Source organism: Centruroides vittatus, unplaced genomic scaffold, assembly GCF_030686945.1.
Source record: "Centruroides vittatus isolate TY-2023 unplaced genomic scaffold, ASM3068694v2 contig_933, whole genome shotgun sequence".
Taxonomy (NCBI): domain Eukaryota; kingdom Metazoa; phylum Arthropoda; class Arachnida; order Scorpiones; family Buthidae; genus Centruroides; species Centruroides vittatus.
The window spans coordinates 101,722-116,127 of NW_027122618.1; the positions used below are offsets into that span (position 1 = coordinate 101,722).

The following is a 14,406-nucleotide window of genomic DNA, read 5'->3' on the forward strand; positions in this document are numbered from 1 at the left end:
AATGTCAAATTAAAAATTTATTTTAATCGATTATTTCTGTAAGTTTTTATAATAAATAAATATAAGAACATGTTTAAATGAACTTTTTGTTTTTTAAATATGGCTGACGATTTTTACATATTTAAAAAAAAAAAAAATACGTAAAGGACACAAAAACGTTTTCAACTTTATGCCATGTGTATACATAAGAAACAACAGCTTTCCAATTCAAAGACAAAGTTATGAAAGCTTACTTATCTTCTTAAATGTTTTTAGAATGGTTTTTATCGTTATAGTTTACTCGTAGATGTTTTAAATACTCTGTCAGCAAAACAATACATTTTATTGTTAAATTTCACACTTGGGACCACTCATTTAACTTAAATATCTAAAAACGAACATTCGAAAATGCAGCAACTTTGCGTAGCTTTCATGACTGTTATGAGTTATTATGTAAAATGTCACTTCTATATTATTAAGCATAATAAATAAAACGTGTGGCGCCATCTTTTGATATATACTTTGACCTACAAAGTTTCTATATTCTTAATTGCAATAAAATGGAAAAAGGTTCAATTTTGACGGTGGGGAAAAGTTTTATGGATAATTTTAAATGTTAGTAACAAATAAAACTTTCATTAAGATCTACTCCTCTCGAGATATGACCTACGATCCTTCTCCATCCCTATTCCCTAAACCTTTCACCAAAATTTAACAGTTTCAATGCCCACAACATACAAGCCTCTATGCCAAATTTCGTATGTTAAAGTTTATCTGATCTTTTGATATTAAATTGTAGAGAAAATTTAAATCAAATTGAAGTCTTTATTAATATATTTTAATAAAAATGGATATTTGAATTACATAAGTTGTCGCATCTGGAGATATAAGCGAACTGCGAGAAAAGTAGCCTCCAGGAAAAACATTTAATGAAAATCTGTCTTTGTTTAAGTGTGAGATACCTAACTAAAATTCTGAAATACCCACGTGGCTAGCCAGTAAGTAAGGTTCGGTGACTTATCACTGGCAACAGATCAGCAACTTATAAACATAATAAATCAACAACGCGATTTTGAAAATATGTACAATTCTGGTAATATAAACTTTAAACAAATAAAAATTATGCAGTAAATATTCAAACTATAAAATGGTTAAACAGAATAAACAAATAAATAATATTAAATAACATTGCTAGTGGATGTCTTAATTAAAAGACTGACAGTGACAGTTAGTCGTTGGTTAGTCCCTGACTAATAAGCTGATTACGTGAAATTTTCGATTTTTATCACGTTTCTAACAAACAACGAGTTAAAGAGGAGTTATGTACAAAAACCGTGAGTGGGGAATTCCCATCTTTTGACGACTGCCGTTTATTGTATGGCTTTATTTAATCAAATCAATCCAAATGAAAGTTGTATGTCACATATAAAATAGATTCGGCTAGAGCCACAAAACACAGCCTAAAGAAAACATTTTAATAAAAAGGTATAAAAATTTCTAATAATAATTTAGTTATTGTGGTCTGTTGACAGTTGGGGTCCAGTGCATAAGCCCTATTAGTCACTTGTAGATCCGACCCTGGCTGCGTAACTCATTGCTTGTATGTAAACTTTACGAATATTCACTCTCGGTTATCAGGCACATTGGGAAATCTGTTGTACATCTGTTTATGGAATAAACAGTGCATTGTTCATGGGTTAGTTGTATTTCCGCGCTAATAACGTTCTGAGCAATTTTATTAATACTACATATTATTATTTCATATTTTCTATTTATCTCCGATATAACATACGTTAATACAATAATAAGATTTTACTTTGTCAGTTTTCGTTTATAAATGTATAAAATTTGAATATACATCTACATAACATTATATAATGCATATGTAGAGTGTCTGTAAGTATAGTCCTTATTTAACTAATTTATCGAGTTACCTAGTATTTATAAAAAAGTTCATGAAATGTCAGTCGAAGTAACGAGCTATTCGGGTTTTATTCTACAGTTGTTTCTAGCTATTTCGATGCATGCAAGCTGAGCAGATAAAATGGCTTCATGATTCGGCCTCACAAACAGATTTAATCTCATTTAAATTAAATTGATAACATTAACAACAGAAATGTTCTTCTCTCATGTTACATGAGCGAAATGCGAATGTGAATTGAAGATATGATATTCAAGGTTACCATCAATATCTTATAGAAATTGTATAGTAATTTCAATTCGACGTGGAACTTTTTTGTGTCAAGTAGAAATCAAGTTGAATCAATGTAATGTGAACATTCAGAAAAAATAACGTCGACTTCTTGTGCATTACGACAATCACGTACAGTACCATAAGATAATTACAATTTTTTTTGAATGTTTAATGTAATAATTTGTAGGCTTATATTTTTCTACTGGTTTTATCAAGAATTTTACATTTACCATTCAGCTGTAGCCTTTATGGCTTCTGAATATTAATTTATATGGAATCAAATCAATGAATTAACTGTCAATTGCTGATACCGTGATTTATCACAATTTATGAGCATTGTTGTCCAAAACACTGAAATATAATAAAAAGTTAATGAAATTAAAAAAACCACTCTAACAAATACAGCACTATTACCTATACTTTCAAATATGATTAAATATTAATTAACAATATTCAATGAAATCACTCTGCGTGTTTTACTTGTAAACGTTATCATTTTGTATACTAGAATTTCTGCAAGAAATACTACAGAAGAAATCAAAAAACCTGCAACTAATAAATAGAGTTTACCCATAATATTATCTATTTCCAGAAGTTTTTCTTCATCAGTATGAATTGCATTATCATTGTAGAAGTAGAATAGGTTACTTCTTTGTTTTTCATTACGCAAGTCTCTAAGAATTTTCTCAGTTAATGCACTATGTGCAATTATATTTACCCTGTTAAATATAAATATATATTATTAAACTTCTGTATATGTTAAGTATATTACTTGATTTATATAATATTTTATATAATTATAGATATTTTAGTTAAAACACTCGAAATGTATTTTAAGTTAAAATTGTTGAAAATCTTCTACTCTGCACTTACATTTTTTATTAAATAAAAGAAGTAAATAGAAAATTTATTTGCAAACCTTAATTAACACAATAATCAAAACAATACAGAATATAACGTATTTTATTTTTAAACATTATAATCTTTTCTTGTTTTAGTGAATAAATTATGCTAAAAGCTAAAGTATTTATTATATAAATTGAATAAATTTCAATTTAGAAAAATTGAAACTTTATATCTTGAACCGTGCCTCGCTTCATGATGTACTAACAATTGTCAGCGTCTGAGTGGATAAAACAAGAAGTTGGAACAATAGTAGTTGAACACAGTTTCATACCCGACGAACGGAATGCCTAGATACAATTTATCAAGTTAAGTTAAGCTTTCTGATACCTAAACAATAGCCATAAAAACTGGTAGAATCAAATAAAACTTTTGAATATACCTTGTTTCATTACCATATTATTATCCCATGGTTATATTTGTTTAACATGATATAATTATCTCTTAGTGTAAAAAAAACTCTTTATTACTCTTTCTACTTTCAGAAAAATAACTTATGATATTTGCGAAGAGATTTGATATTGACATGTATCTTGATGTATTAAATACAACAAAAAATATCAATAATTATTTTTAGATATGACAGTGTAAGGTAAATGATATCTACATAGAAATAAAACTACTGCAAGTTAAAGTTGGAAAATAAATTTTATTTAGAAAAAAGCTGGGAATTTGAATGAAGAAAAACTTCACTATTCCTGTGTTTGAATTACTTTTTAGTTTTATATAAAAGTTATATGGATTAATGTAGATTTTATGTACGCCATTATATATAATATACTTGTACATCTGCAGAGTTTGGCATATTTGAAATGTTTTGGTATGTCCTTCGCTTATACGGAGTGAAAATGCAATTAATTTGGATTACTGGTATAAATATCTCATAATTTATAACCGGTTAGAAACACAGAGAGATTTCTTTAAATTTAAATAATTGAAAGTGTTATCGTTGTATAAATTTAACATTTTTCAAAACGATAAGAAAAAGCAGAAGTTTTGTTGCGTATTTTCGGTACGTGACATGTTTAAACATGGTAAAATGCAGAGCCGTAACTAGGGTATTGCCAATGTGGCCCCCGCCATAAGCGCCGATTTAGGCCGCGACTCCACTAGCCGTGAAAGGGCCGTAAAACCCCTCACCGTAAAAGCTTTACCGCCTGAGCAGGTCGTAAAACCAACGTAAAAGCGAGTTGAGCAGTGTTCATCTCGCTTTTACGTTGGTTTTACGACCTGCTCAAGCGTAAAATATCATGGTCACGTGATTAAAAGCTTTTACGGTGAGGGGTTTTACGGCCCTTTTACGGCTAGTGGAGTCGCGGCCTTAATAAAGGCGCCAACGAGAAGGTTTCGGAATAATGTGTACTCGAAATTAATAAAACAAAAAACTTTATATTTATATTTATATATTGATACTATTTATGATCTGTAATTTCTACGAACATATATTTCAAAAATAAACCGCCATTTTTATTTTTATTAAAATATATAAATTATTTCTTTCTTTATCCTCGCCTTTTTCTATGTTTATATGGAGTCGGCATTTCCTTCTCTAATGCGTTTTTCCAATTTTCTTTATCAAGGGCTTCTCTCTTTAGTCCCCTTTGGTTCAAGTCTCCTTTTTAAGGCATCTTTCTCTTCTTCTTTTATTAACAATAAAATTGTTAATAAAAGGTAAGAGGAAAAGAAAATATTTTAATTTGTTAACAATTATATCAAATTGAAATTTAATTATTTAAATTATTCAAATAGAGTATATTTTATATATTTAATTGCAAAATTGATATTGTCTTTCTAATTTATGACTTGGAATAAAAATGTGTTAATATTCTATTTCCAGATCAAATGTCAATAGTTGTTCGTAAACGTAGTATCATTAATGTAATTCTACAAATATTCTGTAAAAAACGAACATATCAAATTTAATAACTAAACAAGAAACAACGTCATAAATAAATGATATGAAGTAAATTTTAATAGAATAGGTATGTGATTTTCGCGAAATTTAAAACCGTGTCATCCTGTTTGCTTCATTGATTCAGCACAATGGAGTGCAATTAATAGGATCCAAGGCGTTAGTTACATTTTTTATTTATTGATTGATACTCGTTTCGTGTTCTCTTATCCCTTTTCAGTCAGCTTTTAATTTCTTTTTACAGTTTTTTGTACATTAAACGGAATTAAAAGCTCAATGAAAAAAGACAGAAGAACCCGAAACGCGTATCAATGAATGAATAAAGAATGTAATAAACTCTTTGTGTCCTATCAATTGCAGTCTTGTGTGCTTAATAAATAAATAAATATTAATTATATACATTTTGGTATTAATATAACAATGTTGAATTTTTTAGGTTCGTATTACTCAACTTTCGAACGATAGAAAAATTGAAAAATAATTAAATTCATCAGAAATTTCGATAAATGTCACTGTGGTTCTGTGTCTTTTGATTCGTTGTCTTTGACCATCTTTTTTTCTGAATTCTCAATACAAATTGGAGACGTTTGTGTCATTAAAATTTTATAGACTTTACTTTTATCAGCCTTTTCAATTTCACACTCATAAACTAAAATATGAAAATTCACAAAAAAATAAAACATCTTTATTTTAATAATATAAAACGATTTTTTAAAAATATTCTAACAAACGGCGACAGCCAGTTTTAAAAGTTGTTGCCGGTAAAAGTTTTTCATAGTTGAGTGTACCATTAAAACAATGGGCGTGATACGAAAATACATAACAATTAATCGTGAAATGTTCGTTCACATGTTTCGAAGGAAAATCTTCTCAAAGTTATCTGCCTTTTGCTAAAAACTGTTATTTAATAGATTATAATCAGTTGAGTGTATCAAAAAATTATAAATTATATCTTTTTACTTTCTTAAAAAAGTAAATTCAAATAGCGTGTTAAGTGTACACAAAGAAAACGTTGCTTCTTCTTTAAATTTTTGTATTAATTCCTTTACATTGCTTCACACCTCAATAATTTGAAAACAAAAATCATCACTTTCTAGCACTAAATTTTCAGTTGGAGAATATTTTATCTTAAAGTAATTGCTGTCAGTTAAAGATTAAATTAAAATCTGTAATTTAATTACAGTCGACTAAGAGAACACTTTAAAAATTAAAGTTTAAAGTTATATTTAAAACAGTGTTTATTAATTTTGTCCTCGATATTTCAGTACTATGGTCATCCCAGTATGGGTCCATTTCAGAATGGTCGGAAATGCCCAATTTCTTCAAAGAATTAGTTATGGAGCGCTGTATAGAGTGATCGTTCATGGGCCACATCCTGAAATGACCGGAAGTGCGCTTCCTCCTGAAGTAATTTATTATGTTTCGCTTTCTGGGCTGATTGCTTATACACCACCTCCTGGAATGATAGGAAAGGCGTCTCCTCTAGACAGAATTCGTTATACAGCGTCTTATGAAGTGATTGTTTTTGGGCCACCACATGGAGTGAACAGAAGTCTGCATCCTCCTGTGTACTTTATTATTTTTCGCCTTCGAAGATGATTGCTTACGAGCCTTCTCCTCAAATGATCGGAAGTGCGCCTACTTCTGATGTAATTGTTTCTGGGCCGTCTTCCGAAATAACGGTGGCTGAGGAAGAGTTGGAGCAAGAGCTTCCTACTAGAAAATATTTCGCATATTGAAATAGAAATAGTTCAATATAAATCTCAAACAAGTATATTAGTATTCACATATCAGCATAACTTCCGAAAAAATCATTAACACAGAGGATAGATATACTGTGTATTTTTGAAACCTATGCTCGGGCCTTTATCAGCAGAGGCAGGATCTGTATAATAAATTTGTTTGCACTGTCTCTTTTATAAAGCCTAGAAAAATCTATTCAAACAATTAATAGTTAATTTTAAAGAATCTAGTAAATAAAAGCACTGTTTCAAAATTGTCGGATCTTGCATCAATCGACCATCAATAGACTATTTATACTCGAAAGGTTTTCATTTTTTTTAATAATTTAAAATTTGTAGTCAGTGACCAATGTCATATTGTAACTCTTGACATCTAATAACAATTGCCGTCAGGTTATACATAGTTATGAACACTGCATGATTAAATAGCAATAATAAAACGCCATACATAAGGTAATGAAGTCCTTCAATAGCAGCAAATTTTTTTCAAATATTTGACTACTTATTTACAGAATTTATTCAGTTTGTTCTGCATTTTTTGATGTTATAGAAAACTAGGTTTTCATTTCAAGCTTAATAATGATTAAACTATTATTTTTGATTTAAGTAATTGTTACCGACTGAAATACAGATTGCGTTTTTATTATTTAGAAATTTAATCATAATGAAATGGCTAAACCTTTGTTTTGAGAGTAGTAAAATCTTTATTTAGTCCAACCGCGCAAGATATACGACACACGAATCCTTCTATCTCTCATCCCTTGGACCTTTATCCATTAAAATATAATAGCTTCATTGCCTCTAGTACACAAACCTCGCTGAAAACATTAAACAATTTTTACAAAAACGCACAGGAGTTGTTATCCTGCAAACTGAGTGAATCAAATCGTACCCCATACTTATACAGTAGCTTCCAGGCATACAGAAATACACCCAACTTATATATTTTTCAGTTTTCGACGTTTCACAGTTTCTCTGATTCGATAACTGTAGAAATCTTGGGTAAATTCGCTTTTAATCGATCACCGTACTTTCCCTTTGTTATATATAGCAGCAGAAAAATAAAAATAATTATAACACTTAAAATTAACGTAACATTATTGAATCGAGGCCATCAGGGATTTAAGTAGAGTATTTTTAAAAAATAAGGGTCAGGAAATGGAGCCTTAAATCTCTTAAATTATGCCACTAAAATCAAAACTGCTGCATTGTTTAGGGAAAGACAATTAACGACTTGTCATAAAAAACTAATTTAATTAAACAAAAAACAAGATAATTTAACTTACTTTTAACACTTATATTTTCAAAATTCAATCGCTTTCGAAAAATCTGGATTCGCCAAGAATAGCTGCGAGTAAGCAATTGTCAAAATTGTATTGTTAAGAGTTATTGTGAATATTAGGGCGCCCCTAGCGGAGAATGTAGAAGCTGGCATTTTGGTTGGAATGCCGTTACGGCGATGGTAGTAGGTGACATTTTGGGGTTTTATGGCGGAAGGTCTCTGCCAAGTCGTACTGTGCTCTTATCTGACTAAATTTTTTCAATATAAACAAACGTTTCTTTGTTTACAACATGTCTACTTTCGCTTGAGAACCTGAAACCTAGTGTTACAGCACTTAATTTATCAATGGCAAACCCTGCGACACTCAATTAGATAAATGATGGACACCTTGTGAAATTCATTTATTGTTCATAATTATCCCCGCGACTATTTTTGCTTAAATTTCCTCGGTAAAAAATAAAATCTAAATTGCTTCCGTACTTTTTTACTTGGCCACATGGGATGTAAATTCATAAAATAAATACGCGCACGTTTAGTAAATAAGAGTGAATAAACATTTGTCAAAATAGAAAGTAGCAATTATTAGATTTAAGTCAACTACATATTATATTCGAATTGAATTTAAATAAATAAGTAAATGGTTATGGCAACGCACTGGTGTCTGTCTACACAACCGGCGGGTGATCGCAGGATTAGTGATAAATTCTGGTCATCGTCTTTCGGCTCTGAGAGACTGGGTCGACGTCACAAGCCAGTCGCTGATTCACTTATGATTTCTTTACGTCTCATGAGATCATGTGGTCTCTCCAAACGCGATTTTTTACATACTGCGGAAGGAATTAATTGGACTCATATTGCAATCAAGGCATTTCCAACTGTTAAATATAATGAGGAATTATTTGTAAATATAAAAGGAATTCAATAATTTAACCAACGTTAGCAATTGTTTTCCAACTTAGTCAAATAGGCCATCTTCAGGCTGCAATTTTATCGGAACATCTTAACAGTTAAATTGTTCCAAAGTAAAATACAATAAAAGAATAACGATTTTTTAAATATTCGAATATAAAGCAAAAATAATAAGAAATTAATATAAATAATGAGTGACAGTAACATATAAAATAAATAACTCAGAAGTAAACAAAAATATGTAGTCAAAATGAAGTGATTTTGGTCTCTCGACAAACTTATATTTTAGAATGCGCTTAGACAGCCAACATGTGCATAATGAATTCTGGTTAAAGTTTTCCTAGGGAACCCCAATGGCCGCGCTTCCGGTCGCCATTTTGTTTGCTGTACTACGCACGCGTACTACGTTCAAAAAATTATGCAAATTAGTTAGTATGTATAATTTTTTGAAAAAATAATAATTACATTAATAAAAACTAAATGTTTTAAAATTGTTTTATATTTCATAGCTAGCTGAACTTGCAAAATAAACTGTTACTCACGTGTTTGACGCTCTGTCATACATTTCCTTTCCGTTTTTCTTGCTTTTCCTTGATTTGCGATCCCTATCGCTGATGTTTCTCTTTTTACTTGATATTTTTACACGTTTTTTAGTTTCGCCACACGAATGTGCTTTACTTTTTTTTCCCTTCTTACACTCGTCGCTTTGTGGAGCAGCTGAAACGGACTCCGGTTCTTTCCATTTCGGCTCGATTCGGGCACGTTGCATCACGAAAAGTAGACGGAATAAAAACTTACCTATTTACTATTAAAAATAGCAGAAAGTAGCATTTTTTTTTTCAAAAATGTTTAACTGGTGAAAAAAACCACTCGCAACAGTCGAGCTGTCACGAAAAACAAAAAATTTGCATACGATAGCGTTATTTAAAAATTGCGCCACCTACACTGAATTTCTAACATCACCTGCCGTCGAGATTACCGGGAGCGCGGCCATTGGTGTTCCCTAGGTAAACTTTAACCTGAATTCTTTCTAATCCACATTATCTTGCGCACTATTTTGCAAAGCCAATTTTCTAATCTATTTTTTCTCCTTATATTTAATAAACTTCAAATTAACAAGTAAATAATAAATATTTTTATTTGAAACTAAATTGTTTAAACGAATTTAATTTTACTTTATAAAGTAAAATGTTTACAAAATAAAATATTTCTAGCCACCAATTGATGTGATAGATTCGCGACAGACGTTTTTTATATAATTGCAAAAAGAATGTAAATATTGGGTGCTAGATGAACAGTTGAAACATAATATCAATATATACTCAAAAGTTTAGAAACGTTGATGTAACTTTACATGAATGATAATTTTAAACCTTAAACATTTGAAACAAAATTTCATTTCTTTGCGTGAATGTCATCACGCAAAATTGTTGCGTAATAACATTGAGAGGATCAATAAATTTAATGAATTTTGTTTTTATAGACGTTGCAAATGTCATGCAACTAAACATCGAATTACAAAATTTAATTTAAAACGTTAACAAATTTTCACTTATTATAGATCCATAACGTGTAATTTCTTTAATTTATTATTCAGTTTCTGCAGTGTTCATTTCTTCTGTGCTTCGTCATAGAAAAAAAATTTTTCACAATTAATTTTTTTTTTCAAAATTTGAAAGTAAAATGGCTTTGGCTTGGATTGGAAGTTTGTATATAGTTAATCCGGATTGTCTGACAGTATGGTTGCTGCTCTCGGATTTCATTTATCTATTTCCGATTTGAAAAATACAGAAACACAGTCAGACAGTTTCTAATTTTTCTTTTGATTTTCGAAACATAGTGCACTTTATATTCGTGCCAGAAGGTCAATATATTGACAAGGAGTCGTACGGACAAGTTTTATAACGTTCGAGGAAAGATGTGCAATAAAAGAAGCCTGAGCTAATTGCATAATGAAAACACGCTATGTCACGCATCTTCGCTTGTCAGCCAATTTTTCGTCAATAACAACGTAGCCATCCTTCTTCACCCATGTACACTCCAGACATAATATAATTAAGATTATATAAAATACGCAAGTTCAATTAATAAAATTATAAGAAAATTAACATTACTAAAATTCCTTATCCATTAACTCTAGTCTTTTGAGTTTGTTCAGAGCATAAATGAATAAGTATATTAAACATCTATATCCATTAAAACTTTTATGGTTAGTGGATAAGTCCATTAAAACTTTTATGGTAAGTGGATAAGTCCATTAAAGTCTTTTAAAGTGAGTAAATATGATGTAATTAGATAATGACTAAGTAAAAGCGTTTTATCATTACGCTCAATGCTAAAGTAAGATAGGAAATTTATAAACATGAGCACGAATATACTTCATCATTTTCATGAAAGAACTGAAAGAGTAATAATAGTAATCATTGATATAATTTAACATGCCGTCGTCTTCAGATAATTCTTTCTGCTTGGCGTATATTTTATTCCCAATATTAAATTCTGCAAAATTATTCGGTCTTGACATCTGCATCCCTTGTCAGTGCATCAAACGGGAAACAAAAGGAAGAAGAGCGAACATTTTGTCATTTTTATATCATATTTATAATAGTTTAGTTGAAATATTTCTTTGGACTGTAGTATTTGTATGTTTTATAAGAATTCACGAACCCGATATCTACGCTTTACGAGTACTTCGTGTTTTTAATGACTATGCATTATCTGCTGCAGTAATAATATTTATTCTTATGGAGTATGTTGCTGGACAATTTACACTATTAAAGAAAAATAAACTCTCATTTCATTGTGTGAAAAGCAGTTATTATGAGGAACTGCAGAATATCCGCGCGCTGCATAAATATATATTAGTGGATTTCTTGATTATGATAGGAATATTTACTACGTTTCCCATCGTATCGTACTTTTCTTTATTTCTTGAAGTTAAAAGACAAAACGGAACGGATACAGAAGCATTCATTTGTTCCGTGTTACATACAGTATTGATGATTTATATTTCAGGTCAAATTTTCTTCTTATTTTTAATATTTAGAGTCACAATATTTCTGATTAGTAAAAGATTTATTAAGCTTTCTGAAGAGTTAACTCAACTGAAAATAAAAAGTTACACACTAAAGGAACAAGTTGAAGAGACATTTGAAAAACACATGGAAATTTGGGAATTATTCGAAGTTGTTAATGATAAATGGAAGATTTTTCTCCCATTTGCTTACACTCATTTGGTTTACATCATGTCTTTCATGTTGTATGCTGGATTGTTTGTAAAGATGGAGCTGTATTTAGGTATTTTCATCTCGTGTGTTTCTGTAGTTTCGTTGTCTGCATTTGTTGCAGTATGTTGGAAGTTGTCTGCTTTTACTTCGTTGGTTAGTATAAATTTTAAATATGAGAAAATTTTATATATTATTTTATAATAAGTTATACATTTGAAAATCTTAAATAGTCGAAATCAAACTATGATGTTGATTAACATGAAATATGCAGTTATACTGGTTATTTCAAATTATTATTACATTCTAAGCGTTTTTAATTGATTGGTAAAAAACAGAAAGCGGAAGTAAAGTTAAAACCCAGTTTCTTAGTTTTTATCTGTTCTAGTGAACAAAAATCATTTAAAATAGAATTTACCCATAAAGTCACAATACGTAGACATTACTTATGGTGATTCTATGTCTTAAAGAGTGGTATAACTAATCATTTAAGTATACTACACATATATTTACAATAATATTTTAGGAAATGAATATAGGAAAAGAGTAAAATATCGAAGTTTTATAGTAAACTATGTACCGCTGGAACTCGTACGAGAAGTAATAAAAATCTGGTACAAATCTATAACAGTCTAATAGAATATAAAAGAAATACACACTGTCATCTTATTATATACAATATATGTAGATCTCTTAAAGTAACAAGTGTAGTGTTTTTATAAATGTTGAATACATAAATATTGCTTAATATAGATCTATATTTAAAACATTTCTATATTACTGTGAGTATAGGTTAAGGTTTTCTACATTATTTTGATTATGTAAAAAATGTCATATAACTTGCTAAATAAGTATAAATTTGTAAAACAATATAGGAAATGTTATAATTTCTTTTTTCATTTTGTTTGCGACAAATATAATTAAATAGCACGTCTTTTCATGATTTCGCTATAATTTACATTGCTAATTTTTAAGTTTTTGATTTTAACATTACATATTTATATATTCAGATGTACGACAATTTTATTTCTATCGAAAAAGTGTTTTCTGCAGACTTATCACTATTATTCAAGTTGAAGGTACGTTTATTTTTATACATTTTGGATTTTTAACTTTGTTTAGAAAGAAGGTTCTGCCTAAGGATTCACAATTAAGTTGTTATACTTAAGCATAATTATTATATATGCAAAAATCTGAGATTATAAAGTTACAACATAAATTAAACCTACTGAAAAATTTTCGTAAATAAATTAAATTTAAACGAAAAACCTTTCAGATGTAAAAGATTATGAGAGTATGGATAACAGTCTAATTTTTTCCTGTGTTTCTATGGTAAAAATAAGCTTGGTGCGTTTAAACAGTACTAACAGAACTTTTGTTTCTTACATTTTTCTGTGAATCGCTAAGCTCATCTTTAGCAAAGGTAAACTAAGGAAAAACATTTGACTGTCATCCAAATTGTGATGAGTTTTCCACCACTAAGTATTTGAATTATGATGATACAAGTTGTTCATCTTTAGATACTCAATTTTATGAAAAGATATGGAAGAAACCCATTAGGAATTACGATCGGAGGCTTCTTTTACGTAAAAAGAAATTTTGTAATTAGAGTAAGTAATATATTAAAATATCATTGTGAATTCTGACACATATATTAATATTGTTTTACTTATTAGGTGATTAGCGGACTATACTCGACATTGTCTTCGTTGATTCAAGTTAGTGGTGTGATGCATAAAGAAAAATTATGTAATGCAGATTTTAACAGGAAAAATGTGTTTAACCGTACTTTGAAATAAAAAAAAAACTATGAAATGTTTTTCCCTTGAAAACGTAACATATTCTACCTGAATATCTGTAACGTTATTGTCTACAATTGTATAATTCAGCAGCAAAATATTGAGTCTTTGCTTATCTTTTCAACAAGTAACGAAGATGTAGTCACTATTTAAAAAATAGCAGCACCTGTAAAACTATTTCTAAAATTTATAACTCTAAAATGTAAACATATCCCGAATAGGTATAGAAATTATAACTTTTTATTTTCAATTATTACATTTGCAAGTTCTATTTGAAGTTTTCAAAGCACAATCTATACAAAAACCGTCAGACACTTGGGTGGCAATATAACGATTATCATCCGCCCACAGTTTATTGCAAGAACACTTTACAAACAAAAAAATACTGAAACAGATTATATTATTAAACTGTGGGAAGTAGCTGAAGTTACTGAAAAACAGTGTATCATCTGGTTAAACAGA

General features: G+C 29.5%; 1 long non-coding RNA gene across 1 annotated transcript; it reads left to right on the top strand.

Annotated features, from left to right (window-relative positions):
- The first annotated feature begins 13,156 nt into the window (after nucleotides 1–13,156).
- LOC136984843 (uncharacterized) lies at nucleotides 13,157–13,912 on the top strand. The gene is made up of 3 exons (XR_010882249.1): nucleotides 13,157–13,224; nucleotides 13,666–13,755; nucleotides 13,822–13,912. It is a non-coding gene; the product is annotated as an uncharacterized lncRNA (long non-coding RNA).
- Nucleotides 13,913–14,406: the final 494 nt, after the last annotated feature.